Here is a 17,447-nt window from a genome sequence, read left to right on the forward strand (position 1 = left end):
TTGTTCATGTGTATGTGGTATTAAAAGCCATGAAACTGGATGAAATCACTAATATAGGCAGCATAGAGAAAAAATCATAAACTGAACCCTGGGGCCCTCTATTGGTTAGAAATCAGGCGAATAAGGCAGAACCCACAAGGAAAGCTATGACACAGCAGCCAGTAAAGTAGGACAAAAACCAGGTGAGTGTATTAACATTTTCTGATGGGTAGAATTGCAGTGTACATGAATGCCAAAAGTAGTGACACAGTGGAAAGGGACAAATTGGTGATTCAGGCAGAGAGATGCGATTTCCTGGAGTGATGTCCTTGAGTAGGCAAAAATGTATGGGGTTAAGATACTAGAGAATATGTTGGTCTAGATAGGGTCAGGGGCAGTTAATTTGTAGTAACAGGAAGGAAGGCTGTATGGGGCACAGATACAAAGAGGTAGATAGATGTTGTAGTGAGAAGTTCTCTTTTGAAAGAGATAAGGACACTGGAAAAAGAGAGAAGGTCAGGGAACTGAGAGGCCATGGTAAATATTATGGTCACCAACAATCATTGTAGGAGTAGTGTTGGATAGAATGACAATGAACTGGGGGATAAAATCTTCAAGGAGTGAGAAGAAATCTTCATTGGGTACCCTTATGATAAGGGATACATGTTATGGTAGGAAGAAATGAGATTCAAAGCTGGAGTTTGGGGGAAGAGTAAGATAAATGATCTAGAAGCAGTAAATAAAACAGTAAGGAGGATGCCTAGCCCACCACTAGGTCCAATGGTGAGAGGCACATGAGAGAAGATGTTGGTCCTGCTTGTGAGGGCTCTGGGAAAGCTTTGTTCCCAGGAAGAGACAGAGACATGTGGAAATGTAAAAATTCATGGATTAAGTTTTTGATTAAGTAACTAGAGCATTATTGACGTTTAATTTCTAGGGAAGAGGGATACTAAAAGTCCCCAAATGTGGGGGTTGGCCTATATAACATAGACTTACCCTGCCCAAATTCTAGGAACACCCCCATTAGGAATCTAACAAGAGAAGAGGTTAAGGGTACTCTTAGTTGGGTTCCTCCAGAAAGCAACATTGATTGTAAGTTGTTTATTTAGAGGTGCTAGGAAGACCAGTAAAGGAAGAGGAAAGTGATGCAGTGAAAATAAGGCAACCAGTGGTATACTGTTAAGCTGGTACCTCAGCAGGTAAGTGGAGATTAACCTAATAGGAAGTTAAAAATGGGCAAATATGAGAAAGGAGCAAAACATATTCCTTCCAATTAACTCCATCCTGAAGTGGGGAGAGAAAGGTAAATACATACCAACATCTAAGAGGCATTAACTAAGGGCTGCAGCTCTGAGAAACAGGGACAAAACACTGACCACATCTGTTACCAGGGTGTAGAATAGAGGTTTATCTGTAGGATAAATTACAATAAGCAGAATTGTTGGGCATTACAAACAAGTTCCTTTGTGATTTTGATAGACAGTCCCAAATTGTCCATTACACAAAGTATACTAACTTACATTCATACCAGAAACGTATGTGCCTATTTCTTCATATTTTCCCCAAATTCATGTTCTATTAAACTCTGCTTTTTGCCAATCTTCTAGTTAAACAAGTGTTTCAGTGTAATTTTAATTTTCATTTATCTTATTAGGAGTGAGGTTGAGCAACTTAACATATATTTAGAATTCCTTTTTATTTCTTTTTTAACATGCAAACTGCATGTTAATATTCTTTGTTCATTTTTCAGGTTATCAGTCTTCTTACTGATCTGTAGAAAAACAACCCTTTTTGATATGAGTACAAATATTTCTCCAATTCATTGTGTGTCTTGGAAATTTCCTTATGGAATTCTGTCTGTGCTTCTCCTTCTCCATTGCTGGTCCAAGCCTCCATCAGCTCCCACCTGGACTGGAGACCTAAGCTCCTACCAAGTCTCTGCTTCCACTGCTCTCTCCTGGACCCCAGTCTCTGTACAAGACAGAGTGGGCTTTGTCAAATAGGAATGAGATCATACTCACCCCTAAAAACACCCCCCCCTGGGCTATTTGCTACTTTTCAGCATGTTTAAATATAAGCTCCACTCCATGGCTAGTATGACTGTATGAGTCACATCTTACCTGCTCCTCTCAACTAATCTTCTACAGCTCTCCATCCAGAGAATGACCCTCTTTCAGACTCTTAAACAAACTAAACTTGTTCATACCTTATGGCTTTTGTGCTCTGTGCTTAATACTCCTGGCAGGAATGTCCTTCCCTTAAACCTCTCATGGCTCACTCTCTAGCTCACTTGGCCTTCAGCAAGTGTATCACCTCTGTGAGCATCCTACCCTCCCTACCAGAGTCAAAATGGCACACGCACACATATCCACACCCCTAGTTCTCAGGTCTGTCCCTGCCTCTGTGCATTATCTTTGTTTTAGGATTTAGCATAATGCCTAGAATTTAATAAACTCTTAATATTTTATGCAAAAGTATGTCTCAGAATAAAAGGATACCGTCTTACATTCAGATTCTTTTAAGTCTTTCACATTTTAGGGCATTTTTGAAATAATTTTAAACAAATAGTATTGTTTGGGGAAAACAATCAAATTGAGATGGCCAAAATCAATGCTAATTTAAAATGCTTATATAAGTCACTTGACTGAATTGTTCCAAAAGGATAGAAAAAAAGGGAGGCACAATAATGTAAACAGCTTTAGTTTTTTGGCAGGGGTGATGAGTGATGAGGGTATGTATGCCTTTACAAAGATAATCATGTAAGCATGCTTTTAAGTATCACTTAAAAAGCAATGTAGCAAGTGTAAGCATTGTGAAGATAGATGAAAAAAAAAAAAAAAAAACCCTATCCTAACAAAGAATTTATAGATAGATACAGCTTAGAATAAAAGTTACAGTTGATAGCATCATATTATACTTAAAGAATTCCCTCACTCAATTTTGGTAAAATTAAAAATGATATTAGAAGATGGTGAAGCAGCCTCAATCTCTTGAGTCTCTTTGTGAAGGATATTTGCTTGAAGAGCTACCCTGACTCAAAACAGACTTAAAGTAAACAAGAAAACAAATTTTTGATTTTATTAAGCTGCTAGGACTTGGGGTTGTGTGTGTGTGTCTGTTTTTGTTTTTACCGAAGCACAATCCTAGCCTATGCTGTCAAGTACAGCTGTTTACTCTACAGTATAGCCCTGAATTAATCTAATCATCTAGGAGTGAGTAAGTGAAGTTGCTCAGTTGTGTCCGACTCTTTGCAACCCCATGGACTGTAGCCCACCAGGTTCCTCCATCCATGGAATTTTCTAGGCAAGATTAGTGGAGTGGGTTGTTATTTTCTTCTCCAGGGGATCTTCCCGACCCAGGGATCAAACCCGGGTCTCCCACATTGCGGGCAGACGCTTTACCGACTGAGCCACCAGGGAATCTCTCTGCAATATAATCCTGAATTAATCTAATCATCCAAAGGTAGATTCAAATAGTTGATATGTTTTTAGTCTCCCTTGTATTCTTTTAGGAACAGAGCAATGTATAAAATATATAAACAAGTAAATCTGAACATCTTGTCTATAAATACTCACCTATAAGTATGAAATTTTAAAAATACTACTTTTAAAAAATAAAAAAGTTCCATCAATCATATAGAATTTATACCAGTTTAGCCTAACTTTTAAAAAAGTATCATAACCACAGTGTGGTACATATACACAATGGAGTACTTACTACTTAGCCATTAAAAAGAATACATTTGAATCAGTTCTAATGAGGTGGATGAAACTGGAGCCTATTATACAGAGTGAAGTAAGCCAGAAAGAAAAACACCAATACAGTCTGCTGCTGCTGCTGCTGCTAAGTCTCTTCAGTCGTGTCTGACTCTGTGCGACCCCATAGATGGCAGCCCACCAGGCTCCCCCATCCCTGGGATTCTCCAGGCAAGAACACTGGAGTGGGTTGCCATTTCCTTCTCCAATGCATGAAAGAGAAAAGTGAAGGTGAAGTTTCTCAGTCGTGTCCGACTCTTAGCGACCCCATGGACTGCAGCCTACCAGGCTCCTCCATCCATGGATTTTCCAGGCAAGAGTAATGGAGTGGGGTGCCATTGCCTTCTCTGATGCATATATATGGAATTTAGAAAGATGGTAACGATAACCCTGTAAGCGAGACAGCAAAGAGACACAGATGTATAGAACAGTCTTTTGGACTCTGGGAGAGAGAGAGGGTGGGATGATTAAGGAGAATGGCATTGAAACATGTATAATATCATATATGAAATGAGTTGCCAGTCCAGGTTCGATGCATGATACTGGATGCTTGGGGCTGGTGCACTGGGACGACCCAGAGGGATGGTATGAGGAGGGAGGAGGGAGAGGGGTTCAGGATGGGGAACACGTGTACACCCATGGCGGATTCACGTTGATGTATGGCAAAACCAATACAATATTGTAAAGTAATTAACCTCCAATTAAAATAAATAAATTTAAAAAAAGAAAAAAATTTGTGGGTCTTCTCATAATTTTTATAAGAAATATCAATACCAAAAGATTTTATTCTAAAACAAGAAAAAAATATACATGGCCACATGCACTAGAGTTAAGAGTGTTAATTTACCAGATAGAAGTCTTAGTTCACACTGTTAATGTCAAGAATCAAATCTTCAGTTTTATAAAATATGTTAAAACTGTATCATGGAAATACCTGTTTACTTTAATAACATTTTAAAACATAATGCATTTTTAACAATAAACTGTATTTTCTATATCCTCGTTTTTCACTGGATATGAGAATTTCCCAAAGACTGGCTTGAGACAACACACAAGCTTCTTGAAAGTGAAAGTGTTAGTCGCTCAGTCATGTCTGACTCTTTATGACCCCATGGACTGTAGCCTGTCAGGCTCCTCTGTCCCTGGAATTCTCCAGGCATAAATACTGGAGTGGTTAGCCATGACCAGGAGATCTTCCCAACCCAGGAATAGAACCTGGGTCTCCTGCATTGGCAGGTGGATTCTTTACCATCTGAGCCACCAAGGAAGTGCCCAAGCTTGAGACTATCTGGAAACTCCACTTTCCTCATTTTGGTGTCTGTTGTGTGGTACTCTTCTTCCTTGGAAAACCAGGATTTTGAGTGAGCTATGCTTGGTGGTGTGTGATGGCATTCTTTGGGGCAAGGGTAGAAGAGTGTAAACTCATCATTCCCATTTGGAAATGTTTAATCCTAGGTTTCCCATATCCTTTTTTAAAATATTAATTTATTTATTATAATTGGAGGTAATTACTTTACAATATTGTGGTGGTTTTTGCCATACATTGACATGAATCAGCCATGGGTATACATGTGTCCCCCTGTCCCAAACCCCTCTCCCACCTCCCTCCCCATTCCATCCCTCTGGTTTGTCCCAGTGGACTGGATTTGAGTGCCCTGTTTCATGCATTGAACTTGGACTGGTCATCTGTTTCACATGTGATATAGATGTTTCAGTGCTATTCTCTCAAATTATCCCCTTCTAGAGCCATCTACCAAAGGACACATGGGATCACAGCAAATTTCTTACCATATCGTGCCAGCATGTTCTACCATATCTTTCTGTATAGGAGTCTTTTTGTTTGTTTTACTGGTTACAATCCTTGACTGTAGAATCTTATTCCAGACCAGAATATATTCTCTATGATATGTAAAAGTTCTATAATTATATGTGTTCATATAAAGATCAGAATAATTACCAATAATGCCTCCTATTATTATTTATCACTGTATTAAAAAGAAAAAATATTTTATTGCCTACAGTATTCTACAATACCTTCTTTTAATTATGATATCGTTATTGTGAAGATACTCTTGAATCATTGTCATCTAGCTTGGAAATTCCACAGAACTCAATTACTAAGTTAGTGTCTATGGCCTGGTTTGTAATAATATAATTTAAATCAGCCATTGTTCCAGGAGAGAAACAGCATGGGGTAGTGGTAGATCAAGGCCCTCCACAAGAGGCAGTTGTCCTGGATTCTTGTGCTTTCTGAGTTGCAGAGAAATTCTAGCATGATATTGAACTTTAGTCCATAAAATGAAGACAGAGACATAGTTATATCTTGATGATTAGAACACAGGGGATAAGGCAAGATGATCTTTTCAGGCCTCTTCTGATCCTAAAACCACTGGCTGACTTAGAATTAATGCGATATTAAGGATCAAAAGTTGTAGAAATTACCTCTTTTGGGTGGAGTTCTATTTATCCAGAAATAATGTCTGTCTATCCAAAACCTCTAGCTATATAGAAAACAATTATCTGTTTTTTTAAACAGAAAACATAAAAAAGTACCCAAACTACCAAAAGATCTTTTTAATTTTGTTGTTAAATAGTATGACTCTGGGAAAGAAAGGGAAAAAGGAAAAAAGCCAATGAATGAATGAACATACCATAAATCAAGTCAGCTCTCATAAGAAGTATCTTACTTTTTCCCTTGCAAGTATAACAGAAAGACAGACAAGGAATTATTCCAAGTTTCCCAGGTCCAGGTGGCTTTAACTGTGGACTAAAGAGTTGGATTACAGAAGAAAGCTCTTTTGAGTTTCTTAAGTCATACTTTCATCCACTTTCTTAAGTCTTTTCTTTCCAAAGAGAAGTAAAATGACAGAATGTTTAGGTTTGGAAAAGTGCTAATTGCTAGAACACTCAGCCACCAACACTCTGGGTTCAGCTGGAATGGAATGGACAAAAAAACCCCCAAACTTCAGCTGGTTCATTTAAAACATACCTGCTTGAAATCTCTTTGATTTGTGGCTTTTTCTTGATGACTTCTCCAGACATCTGCTTTTATTTCCCTACAAGTTGTTTCAAAAGATAATGAAAGGTGGTTAAAAAAGATTTTTCAGGCTCTATGGGAAAAAGAAAGTATAGATTATTTTTGTCCTTGCTTTGATCATTTTTTCCATGACTCTACAGTCGGCTTCATAAACTATTACTGAGATCAAAACAACAATTCCTGTTATCACTCTGAACAGATATCTGTCTGAGTAAATGTGCAGAAGTTTCTTTTCATTGGCCTGCTCAGAGCAGAATTCTTAGAAATATACAGCATAGAACTCCTATAGCCCTATTCATTAAAAACTCTGATTTGTTACTGACAAGGGTTCCTTGGACTCTCAGCAGAGATAACAGCTTTGAAATGAGACTCAAGTGTCATTTCATTTTATGTAGCTACAGATATGTTCCTGTTATCCTTAATGATCTCATTTTTTCTACTTTTATTGTCTCCAGTTCTTCCCAGCTGGAGACAATAATGTCCTTCACTTGCTGGACTAGTCTGACCCCAGTTTCCTAGAAGATCCTAACCAAGTCAGGAGGTTAAAGCAGTTTTGTTAGCACCACCTGTAGATAGAACCTAGAATCACTCTTGCTAGTTTGTAACTGGTATGGCTGTAGGAAGCTCTTGGATTGGAGTACATTTTGTTGCAGGACTTTTTTGCCACTGTTACCCCCCTATATTAATTCAGATCACGAATATGCTCTGCTTTCCTTGCTGGACTGGATATACTCCCTGAGCTGGAGTTCACTTGGCTATGACTCCAACTCCCTATTTGGCTTGCACCAAGTCTCTTTCCTGTGGACTCTGGTTCCTGGCAAGAGCCTTGCTGTGAAGAGAGTTATAATCAACATCAGATGGAATCTGGATGCTATTCTTTGCCTGACTGATGGGGATCCTTAATTATCAGCTTTGAGGCTGCCATGTCCTTTGGCGTTTGACTTCCTGGCTATTCTAGAAGCTAGCTACTCAAGACTGGTTGGTATCCTTATGCCCTGTTTTTCAGTCTCAGCTTTTCTGCCTTCCCTTGTTATTTATGTTGCTAAGGTACCAATGTACCTTAAGTCTCAGTCTGCCTTTTTTTTTTTTGTTTTTTTTTTTTAATTATAGTTGATTAACAATGTTGTATCTCTGGTGTACAGCAAAATGATTCAGTTATATATGTGCTTACCTGGTGGTTCAGTGGCAAAGAATCCACCTGCAATGTAGGAGATGCAGGAGACTTGGGTTCGATCCCTGGGTCAGGAAGATTGCCTGGAGGAGGGCGTGGCAATTCATTCCAGTATTCCTGCCTGGAGAATCTCATGGACAGAGGGACCTGGTAGACTATAGTCTGTAGGGTCACAAAGAGTTAGACACAACTGAAGTGACTGAGCGTATATATGTGTGTCCGTGTGTGTGTATCAGTTCAGTCAGTCAGTTCAGTTGCTCAGTCGTGTCCAACTCTTTGTGACCCCATGAATCGCAATACGCCAGGCCTCCCTGTCCATCACCAACTCCCAGAGTTCACCCAATCTTATGTCCATCAAGTTGGTGATGCCATCTAGCCATCTCATCCTCTGTCATCCCCTTCGCCTCCTGCCCCCAATCCCTCCCAACATCAGGGTCTTTTCCAATGAGTCAACTCTTTGCATGAGGTGGCCAAAATATTGGAGTTGCCGCTTCAGCATCAGTCCTTCCAGTGAACACCCAGGACTGATCTCCTTTAGGATGGTTTATTACAGGATATTGAATATAGTTCCCTGTGCTATACAATAGGACTTTGTTTATCCATTCTATATATAAAGTATCCCAAACTCCCAATCCAACTCTCCCCTACCCACTAACCCTTTGACACCCACAAGTCTGTTCTCTATGTCTGTGAGTCTGTTTCTGTTTCACAGATAAGTTCATTCTTGTCATATTTTAGATTCCACATGTAAGTGATATCATACCACATTTGTCTTTCTCTTCTAAGTTACTTTACTTAGTATGATAATCTCTAATTGCATCCATTAATTGTTGCTGCAGATGGCATTATTTCATTCTTTTTTATGACTGAGTAATATTCCATTGTATATATTTGCCACATGATCTTTACCCATTCATTAAGGTTGCTTCCATGTCTTGGCTATTGTAAACAGTGCTGCTGTGAACACAGGGGTGCATGTATCTTTTCAAATTATAGTTTTGTCTGGATATATGCCCAGGAAAATAGGTGGGAAAACAGTGAGAGACTTTATATTTTGGGGTTCCAAAATCACTGCAGATGGTGACTGCAGCCATGAAATTAAAAGACACTTGAACCTTGGAAGAAAAGCTATGACCAACCTAGACAGCTTATTAAAAAGCAGAGACATTACCTTGCCAACAAAGGTCTGTCTAGTCAAAGCTATGGTTTTTTCAATAGTCATGTATGGATGTGAAAGTTGGACTATAAAAAAAACTGAGTACTGAAGAGTTGATACTTTTGAACTGTGGTGTTGGAGAAGACTCTTGAAGGTCCCTTGGACTGCAGGGAGATCAAACTAGGCCATCCTAAAGGAAATCAGTCCTGAATATTCTTTGGAAGGACTGATGGTGAAGCTGAAGCTCCAATACTTTGGCCACCTGATGTGAAGAACTGACTCATTTGAAAAAACCCTTATGGTGGGAAAGATTGAAGGCAAAAGGAGAAGGGGGTAGCAGAGGATGAGATGGTTGGATGGCATCACTGACTCGATGGACATGAGTTTGAATAAGCTCCTGGAGTTGGTGATGGACAGGGAAGCCTGGCATGCTACAGTCCATGGGGTCACAAAGAGTCGGACATGACTGAGTGACTGAATTGAACTGATGCACATGTGTGGGATGGCTGAATCATATCGCAACTCTATTTTTAGTTTTTTGAGGAACCTCCATACTGTTTGCCATAGTGGCTCTACCAGTTCACATTCCCACCAACAGTATATCAGGGTTCCTTTTTTCCACACCTTTTCCAGCATTTGTAGAATTTTTAATGATGGACATTGACCAGTGTGAGGTAGTACCTCATTACAGTTTAAATTTGCATTTCTCTAATAATTAGTGATGTTGAGCATCTTTTCATGTGCCTATCGACCATCTGTGTGTCTTATTTGAAGAAATATCTATTTAGATCTTCTGCTCATTTTTTGATTGGGTTTTTTGTTGTTGATGTTGTTATTGACCTGTATTAGCTACTTAATCAGAGAAGGCAGTGGCACCCCACTCCAGTACTCTTGCCTGGAGAATCCCAGTGATGGAGGAGCCTGGTGGGCTGCCGTCTATGGGGTTGCACAGAGTCGGCCACGACTGAAACGACTTAGCAGCAGTAGCAGCAGCTATTTAATATTTTGGAAATTAACAAACATCATCAAATGTCATCAAAATTAATGATGTTGGTAACACCATTTGCAAACACTTTCTCCCAGTCTGTATGTTGTTTCATTTTGTTTATGGCTTCCTTTGCTGTGCAAAAACTTATAAGTTTGATTAGACCCCATTTGTTTATTTTTGCTTTTGTTTCTATTTCCTAGGTAGACTGACCTAAGAAACCATTGGTATAATTTATGTCTAAGAACATTTTGCTTATGTTCTCTTTAGGAGTTTTATAGTGTCATGTCTTATGTTCAAGTCTTTAAGCCATTTTGAGTTTATTTTTTTGTATGGTTGTAAGGGTATGATCTGACTTCACTGATTTACATGTAGCTGTCCAGCTTTTACAACCTGACTTGCTGAAGAATCAGTCTGCCTAATTTATGACACTGTAGCATTTATCCCTATATGCACATGTGAGTGCATTTATTTTCATTATTTTAAGAAAAATGCTCTGAAGATTAAGGCATTATATTTCCAACTTTCTCTAGAATCCTCAGATCCTGATGTGGAAGAAATAACTCTTAAAGGTCTTTGCAGCCCTTGAAGCCATTACTTAATTGACCCAGATCATTGTGCTTACTATTTATAACCTGTCCATCCACTTTTGGATCTTATGACCTACATGAATGACACTTCATGTATCTACCTGAGCCTAATAGAAATCACTGCTTATAATTCCATTTCTTAAGATTACTGAACTCCCCTGAACTTCAGAAGGCATTCCTTCCCCTAACAATCCAGTTTATACCGAAAGTTGCTTTAAATTTGGCTTTTGACCCCAGTTAGCAGAAAACATGACGTTGATATCTAAATACTGTGATTTTATTTTATAGTCTGTGACAGCTGAACGATATCAAAGTTGTGACTCTGGCACTGGGGTTTTGTTTCCCACAGTACAACTTGAGTAGTACTTAGTTTCTTCCCATCTGCTAAAAACATTTTTTTTTTAAATCAACACAACTTTTAGTTCTCCTTTTCCTCCTGGAAATCTTTTCCTTCCTGACATCTTTCCCAGATCATTTCTTCAATCCTGTTCAGAAACCTTCATTTTAAGCATTCATTGCTCAGACCTTTTGTCCCCCCCAATCTTGTCCTTTGTAATGTAGATTAGATTTTTCTTCAGAACACCAAATTGATAATAATTTCAGTCAAAAGCACAATTAAGGCACATCTAGGTCACTGGAAGAGTTTCATGATGTCCCTGTGTCCTGTGCTCACAAGTGAGCAGCAGACTTCTGTGGTTCCACCGATAAATGGCCAGACAAGGCAATGTGTACATTTTTGTCTTGGTCACTCAGAACTCCTGTGGGTATTGTTTTAAAATAGGTCGCCTTTTGTCCTCCCCTCAGGTACTAATCTGTTAATCTGATATGTATTACTGATTTTCACCCTATGTGTATAGCAAGTAGTCCCCTATTATCTGAGGGGGTACATTCCAAGACCCTCAGTGGATGCCTGAAACTTTGGATAGTATTGAATCCTGTTTCCAGTTGACCCTTGAACCACAAGGGTTAGAGCTGCTGTAAATAATCTGAATATTATACTCTGCCCTCCATATCCATTGGTTCCTCTGTAGCTGAAGTTTCCCAGTATCTCTAGTTCTTCTGTATCAGAGGTTCTGAACGTGTAGATTGAATCAACCTCGGATTCTGTAGTTCTGTGTATGATTTACTACTGAAAAATATTCGTGTATAAATGGACCATGCAGTTCAAATCTGTGTTGTGAGGGAGTGAACTATACTCTATGTTTTTTCCTATACTTATGTATCTATGATAAACTTTAATTTATAAAGTAGGCACAATGAGATTGACAACAATAATAATTAAATAAAACAATTGTTACATTATATAGTAGTAAAAAGTTTGTGAATGTAGCCTCTTTCTCAGCACATATCACACACTGGCTGTCACTTTGGGGTTTGCAAAACTAACTCAAATTTCTTTTTCCCTCTTTGCAATTTCATGGATAGAAGATTCATTCTTACCATAAATCTTAGCAACCTCAGCATACGTTTTTCTTTTCCTTTCTTTATTGAGAACTTTTACCTTTTCTCTTAAAGGAAGCATTCTTATGGTAGATCCGGATCACCACTCTTGTGCTTTGGGGCCTTCATTATGTAAAATAAGGGTGACTTGAACACAAGCTCTGTGATGTCATGACAGCCATTCTGAAAACTGAGATGGCTGCTAAGTGATTAATGGGCAGGATGCGCTGGACATTGGGATGATTTGAGTCCTGGAAGGGATGGATGAGATTTCATTACTCATACTCATACTCATACTCAGAAAGATGCTTGATTAAAACTTTATTTCTGAAATCTTTCATTTAATATTTTCAATTGATCCTGGGTACTGAAACCACAGAAAGTGAAACTGTGCATAAGGGGCAACTACTGTATCCTTTTCTGCTTTTCTGAGAGATGTTAGACATCCTATCCAACCTGGTCCACAGCTGTTATCCTGGAAATGTTCAGTCACCATCATTCTGGGATTCCCTTTATCTCTATTTTAAATTGAATTCTCTGTTTGCTTGATCCTTGTCTTCCTCTTTCTTTATTGAGCCTTTCTTTTCGACAACGTATGTTCTCTGTTAGTTGCCTGAGAAAGGGTGTGTGAGAGGATGTCAGTCAGGGTTCAACCAGGAAAGACAGAACCAATAGGAAAGATACACTAAGGGATTTATATCGAGAAACTAGCTTAAGTGACTGTGGAAGCTGGTTAGACAAGTCCAGAATCCATAGGGGAGGCTGTCAGGAAAGGCAGGCCTGAAGTCTCAGACAAAGGCTGGAGCTACAGTCTGCAAAAAGAATTTTTTTTTCTCCTTCTAGAAGACCTCAGATTTGCTCTTAAAGCCCTTGAGTAGATTGAATTGGGCCCACTGAGTATATAGAGAATAATCTCTTTCACTTAAAGTCAACTGATTATATATGGGTATTTTCCCTATTCTTTTATGAAATCCTAAAAGTTGCTTAAAGGCTATAAGAAAAACTTGCCAAACCATCCTCATTCAATGAGAGTTTACCCCAGGTGACTTAGATATAGTACCTTTTCTTAGAGAGTCTTATGAATCTTTATTTTTGGTTCCTCTCTTCCCAGCCTCAGTTTTAAAATACTGTGGTTCCATAAACATGTCCCACCCTTTCTAGAGATGGTAAATGGATACAATTAATTGTTACTGCTTTTGTTATTTACATTTTATTTCTTGCCTGGATTTGGATTTCCTCCGGAAGAAGAAAAGATGTCTTAAGTATGGAACTTCTCCAGATTACTACCTTCATCTACTGTGTTTTAATTCTCATTATTGTCAGTCTCATATTTTGGCCTTTTTCTGATCTTGCCTAAGCTTCTAAGGGTTTCTGATTGTAGCCATCCCTATATTATAAACTATATATAAATTTGAGCTTCTAGTATGAAGATTATAAAAATATGGACATTCTCTTCTTTAGAAAGCAAATTATAAAGTTTAGCATCCAAATTCCTGCTACTGTGACAAATTCCACCCTGAATAGCATTCCAGCTTCATTTACATTAGCAGTGAATTTCAGTTCATAACCAGTTGGCTTTAGAAGCACTACCAGTCCCTTTCCACATCCTTATCTGTAGCTTCAGCCTACAACCAAGTCCCTGAGACATATGGTTTTGTATTTCTTGGAAGGTTTGCAGCAGTTCATTACTACATTCAAAATTCCTTGAGTCCAGCTGCAATGTGTAATTACTCCAATGCAAAGAGTCAAACTACATGAGAATGTACTTCTCCAATAATTTGTAATTCATATATTCAAAGCAACAAACTCATGTTTATTTAGATTTTAGAATGGTAAGGTAGAAGCTCAACTGAGTGTTGGGCATAATGATACTTTGGACAGTAAGTATGGGGAGTACATGGGTTTTATTCAGCAGTGAACATTTGTTGTTGTTCAGTTGATAAGTTGTGTCAGACTCTTTGTTACCCCATGGACTGCAGCACACCAGGCTTCTCTGTCCTTCACCGTCTCCTCGAGTTTGCTCAAACTCATGTCCATTGTGTTGATGATGCCATTCACCATCTTGTCCTCTGTTGCCCCCTTCTGCTACCCTCAGTGTTTCCCAGCATCAGGGTCTTTTCCAATGAGTCGGCTCTTAGCATCAGGTGGTTAAAGTATTGGAGCTTCAGCTTCAGCATCAGTCCTTCCAATGAATAATCAGGACTGATTTCCTATGGGATTGACTGGTTTGATTTCCTTGCAGTCCAAGAGATTCTCAAGAGTCTTCTCCAGCACCACAATTCAAAAGCATCAATTCTTTGGTGCTCAGCCTTCCTTATGGTCTGAATCTCACATCTGTATATGACTACTGAAAAAGCCTTAGCTTTGACTATATGGAACTTTTTCAGCAAAGTGATGTCTCTGACTTTTAATATGCTTCTTAGGTTTAAGAGAAAAGGCAAGCTATACCCATTTGAATTCAGAGTTCCAAAGAATAGCAAGGAGAGATAAGAAGGCCTTCCCCAGTGATCAGTGCAAAGGAAGAGAGGAAAACAATAGAATGGGAAAGACTAGAGATCTCTTCAAGAAAATTAGAGATACCAAGGGAATACTTCATGCAAAGATGGGCTCAATAAGGGACAGAAATGGTATGGATCTAACAGAAGCAGAAGATATTAAGAAGAGGGGGCAAGAATACACAGAAGAACTATACAAAAGAGATCTTCATGACCTAGATAACCATGATGGTGTGATCACTCACCTAGAGCCAGACATGCTGGAATGTAAAGTCAAGTGGCCCTTTAGGAAGCATCACTAGAAACAAATCTAGAGGAGGTGATGGAATTCCAGCTGAGCTAGTTCAAATCCTAAAAGATGATGGTGTGAAAGTGCTGCACTCAATATGCCAGCAAATCTGGAAAATGCAGCAGTGGCCACAGGACTGGAAAAGGTCAGTTTTCATTCCAATCCCAAAGAAAAACAATGCCAAAGAATGTTCAAACTACTGCACAATGGCACTCATCTCACACGCTAGCAAAGTAATGCTCAAAATTCTCCAAGCCAGGCTTCAACACTATGTGAAACATGAATTTCCAGATGTTCAAGCTGGATTTAGAAAAGGCAGAGGAACCAGAGATCAAATTGCCAACATCCACTGGATCATCCACTGAAAAAGCAAGAGAGTTCCAGAAACTCTCTCCAGAAAAGAGAATTTCCAGAGTTCCAAAAAACATCTACTTTTGCTTTATTGACTACACCAAAGACTTTGGCTGTGTGGATCACAGCAAACGGTGGAAAATTCTTAAACAGATGGGAATACCAGACCACCTTACCTGCCTCCTGAGAAATCTATACACAGGTCAAGATGCAAAAGTTAAAACCGGACAGGGAACAACAGACTGGTTCCAAATCGAGAAAGGAATACATCAAGGCTATATTTTGACTCCAAGAAAATAAAATGTGTCACTGTTTCTACTTTTCCTGCTTCTGTTTGCCATGAAATCATGGGACCAGATTCCATAATCTTAGGTTTTTCAATGTTGAGTTTAAAGCCAGTTTTTTCACTTTCCTCTTTCACCTTCATCAAGAGGCTCTTCAGTTCCTCCTCACTTTCTGCCATTAGAGTAATATCATCTGCATTTCTAAGGTTGTTGATATTTTTCCTGGCAGCCTTGATTCCAGCTTATGCGTCCTCCAGCCTGGCATTTCACATGACGTACTCTGTGTATAAGTTAAATAAGCAGGGTGACAATATGCAGCCTTGTCATAGTGAACCTTTGATAAGGATTTAAAAATATTTCTACACTGAAAGGACTTCCAATAGTAGCTTTGTCACCAAGCAACTAGATCAACCAAAATGAAATATTCACAGTCAATCAGTGGTTGGGGAAATATTGCTTACTGTCAAACTATTTTTGTGCTATAAAACCCATTTTACAAACAACCTTATGTGGAATTCCAATATATAAAACAGATAAAGAAGGAATAACTCAGGTTGATGAGTATGAGATGCACACAGAGAAGTGATGTTAGCTTTCTCTTCATAGCATAATGGCCAGGAAGGCACATCTGTAGAAGTCCAGAGCTATGCAGATCATGCTAGGGATACCTTAAATCTGTATTATTTCCCAGAATATTTTGGTGGTTTTCTGAGTAATCTATTGCTTTTTTTTTTTCTATATAAGTTGTAGCCAGTAAACACCAGTCAGTGAGCCTACTTTTTGAAGGACTCATTGTACATAGTCTTAAAACAAACATCCAGGGGAAGAAATTGCCATGGAAAATAAAATATTTGAGCTTGGAGAGAATCTGAGAGAGAAAAAAAAAAAAAAAAGGCAGAAGGAAAAGCACTTGGAGCACAAATTAATATAATCGTAAGCAAGTATTTTAGAACATATTAAATAGAGTACACCTGATCTTATTTGATCCAGAAAACTAAGTAAAACTAATCTTGGTAAGTATTATATACTTGACATTTGCTAAAAGAATATATCTTATATGTTATCACCACATACACACACAAAATGGTAACTATGTGATATGAAAGATGTGTCTAACTTATTGTGGTAATCTTTTCATGATATCAGTTCAGTTCAGTTGCTTAGTCATGTCCAACTCTTTGCAATCTCATGGACTGCAGCACGCCAGACTTCCTTGTCCATCATCAACTCCTGGTACATGCTCAGTCTCATGTCTATCGAGTTGGTAATGCCATCCAACCATCTCCTCCTTTGTCATCACCTTCTCCTCCTGCCTTCAATCTTTCCCAGCATCAGGGTCTTTTCCAGTGAGTTAGTTCTTCACATCAGGTGGCCAGAGTATCAGAGCTTCAGCTTCAGCATCAGTCCTTCCAAAGAATATTCAAGACTGATTTCCTTTAGGATGGACTGGTTGGATCTCCTTGCAGTCCAAGGGACTCTCAAGAGTCTTCTCCAACATCACAGTTCAAAAGCATCAATTCTTTGGTGCTCAGCTTTCTTTATAGTCCAACTGTCACGTCCATACATGACTATTGGAAAACCATAGCTTTAACTAGGCGACCTTTGTTGGCAAATAATGTCTCTGTTTTTTAATATGCTGTCTAGGTTGGTCATAGCTTTTCTTCCAAGGAGCAAGAGTCTTTTAATTTCATGGCTGCAGTCACCATCTGCAGTGATTTTGGAGCCCAGTAAAACAAAATCTGTCACTGTTTCCATTGTGTCCCCAAATCTATCTGTATATCAAATCACCACATTGCACACCTTGAATTTAGACAAGGCTATTTGTCAGTTGTATCTCAATAAATCTTAGAAAAAGCAAAAATTAAATAAAAAAAAAAAGAATCTTCTCTTGCTTATATAGGCTTAAATTCACTTT

The sequence above is a fragment of the Bubalus kerabau genome, chromosome 3 (assembly GCF_029407905.1).
Source record: "Bubalus kerabau isolate K-KA32 ecotype Philippines breed swamp buffalo chromosome 3, PCC_UOA_SB_1v2, whole genome shotgun sequence".
Lineage (NCBI taxonomy): Eukaryota > Metazoa > Chordata > Mammalia > Artiodactyla > Bovidae > Bubalus > Bubalus kerabau.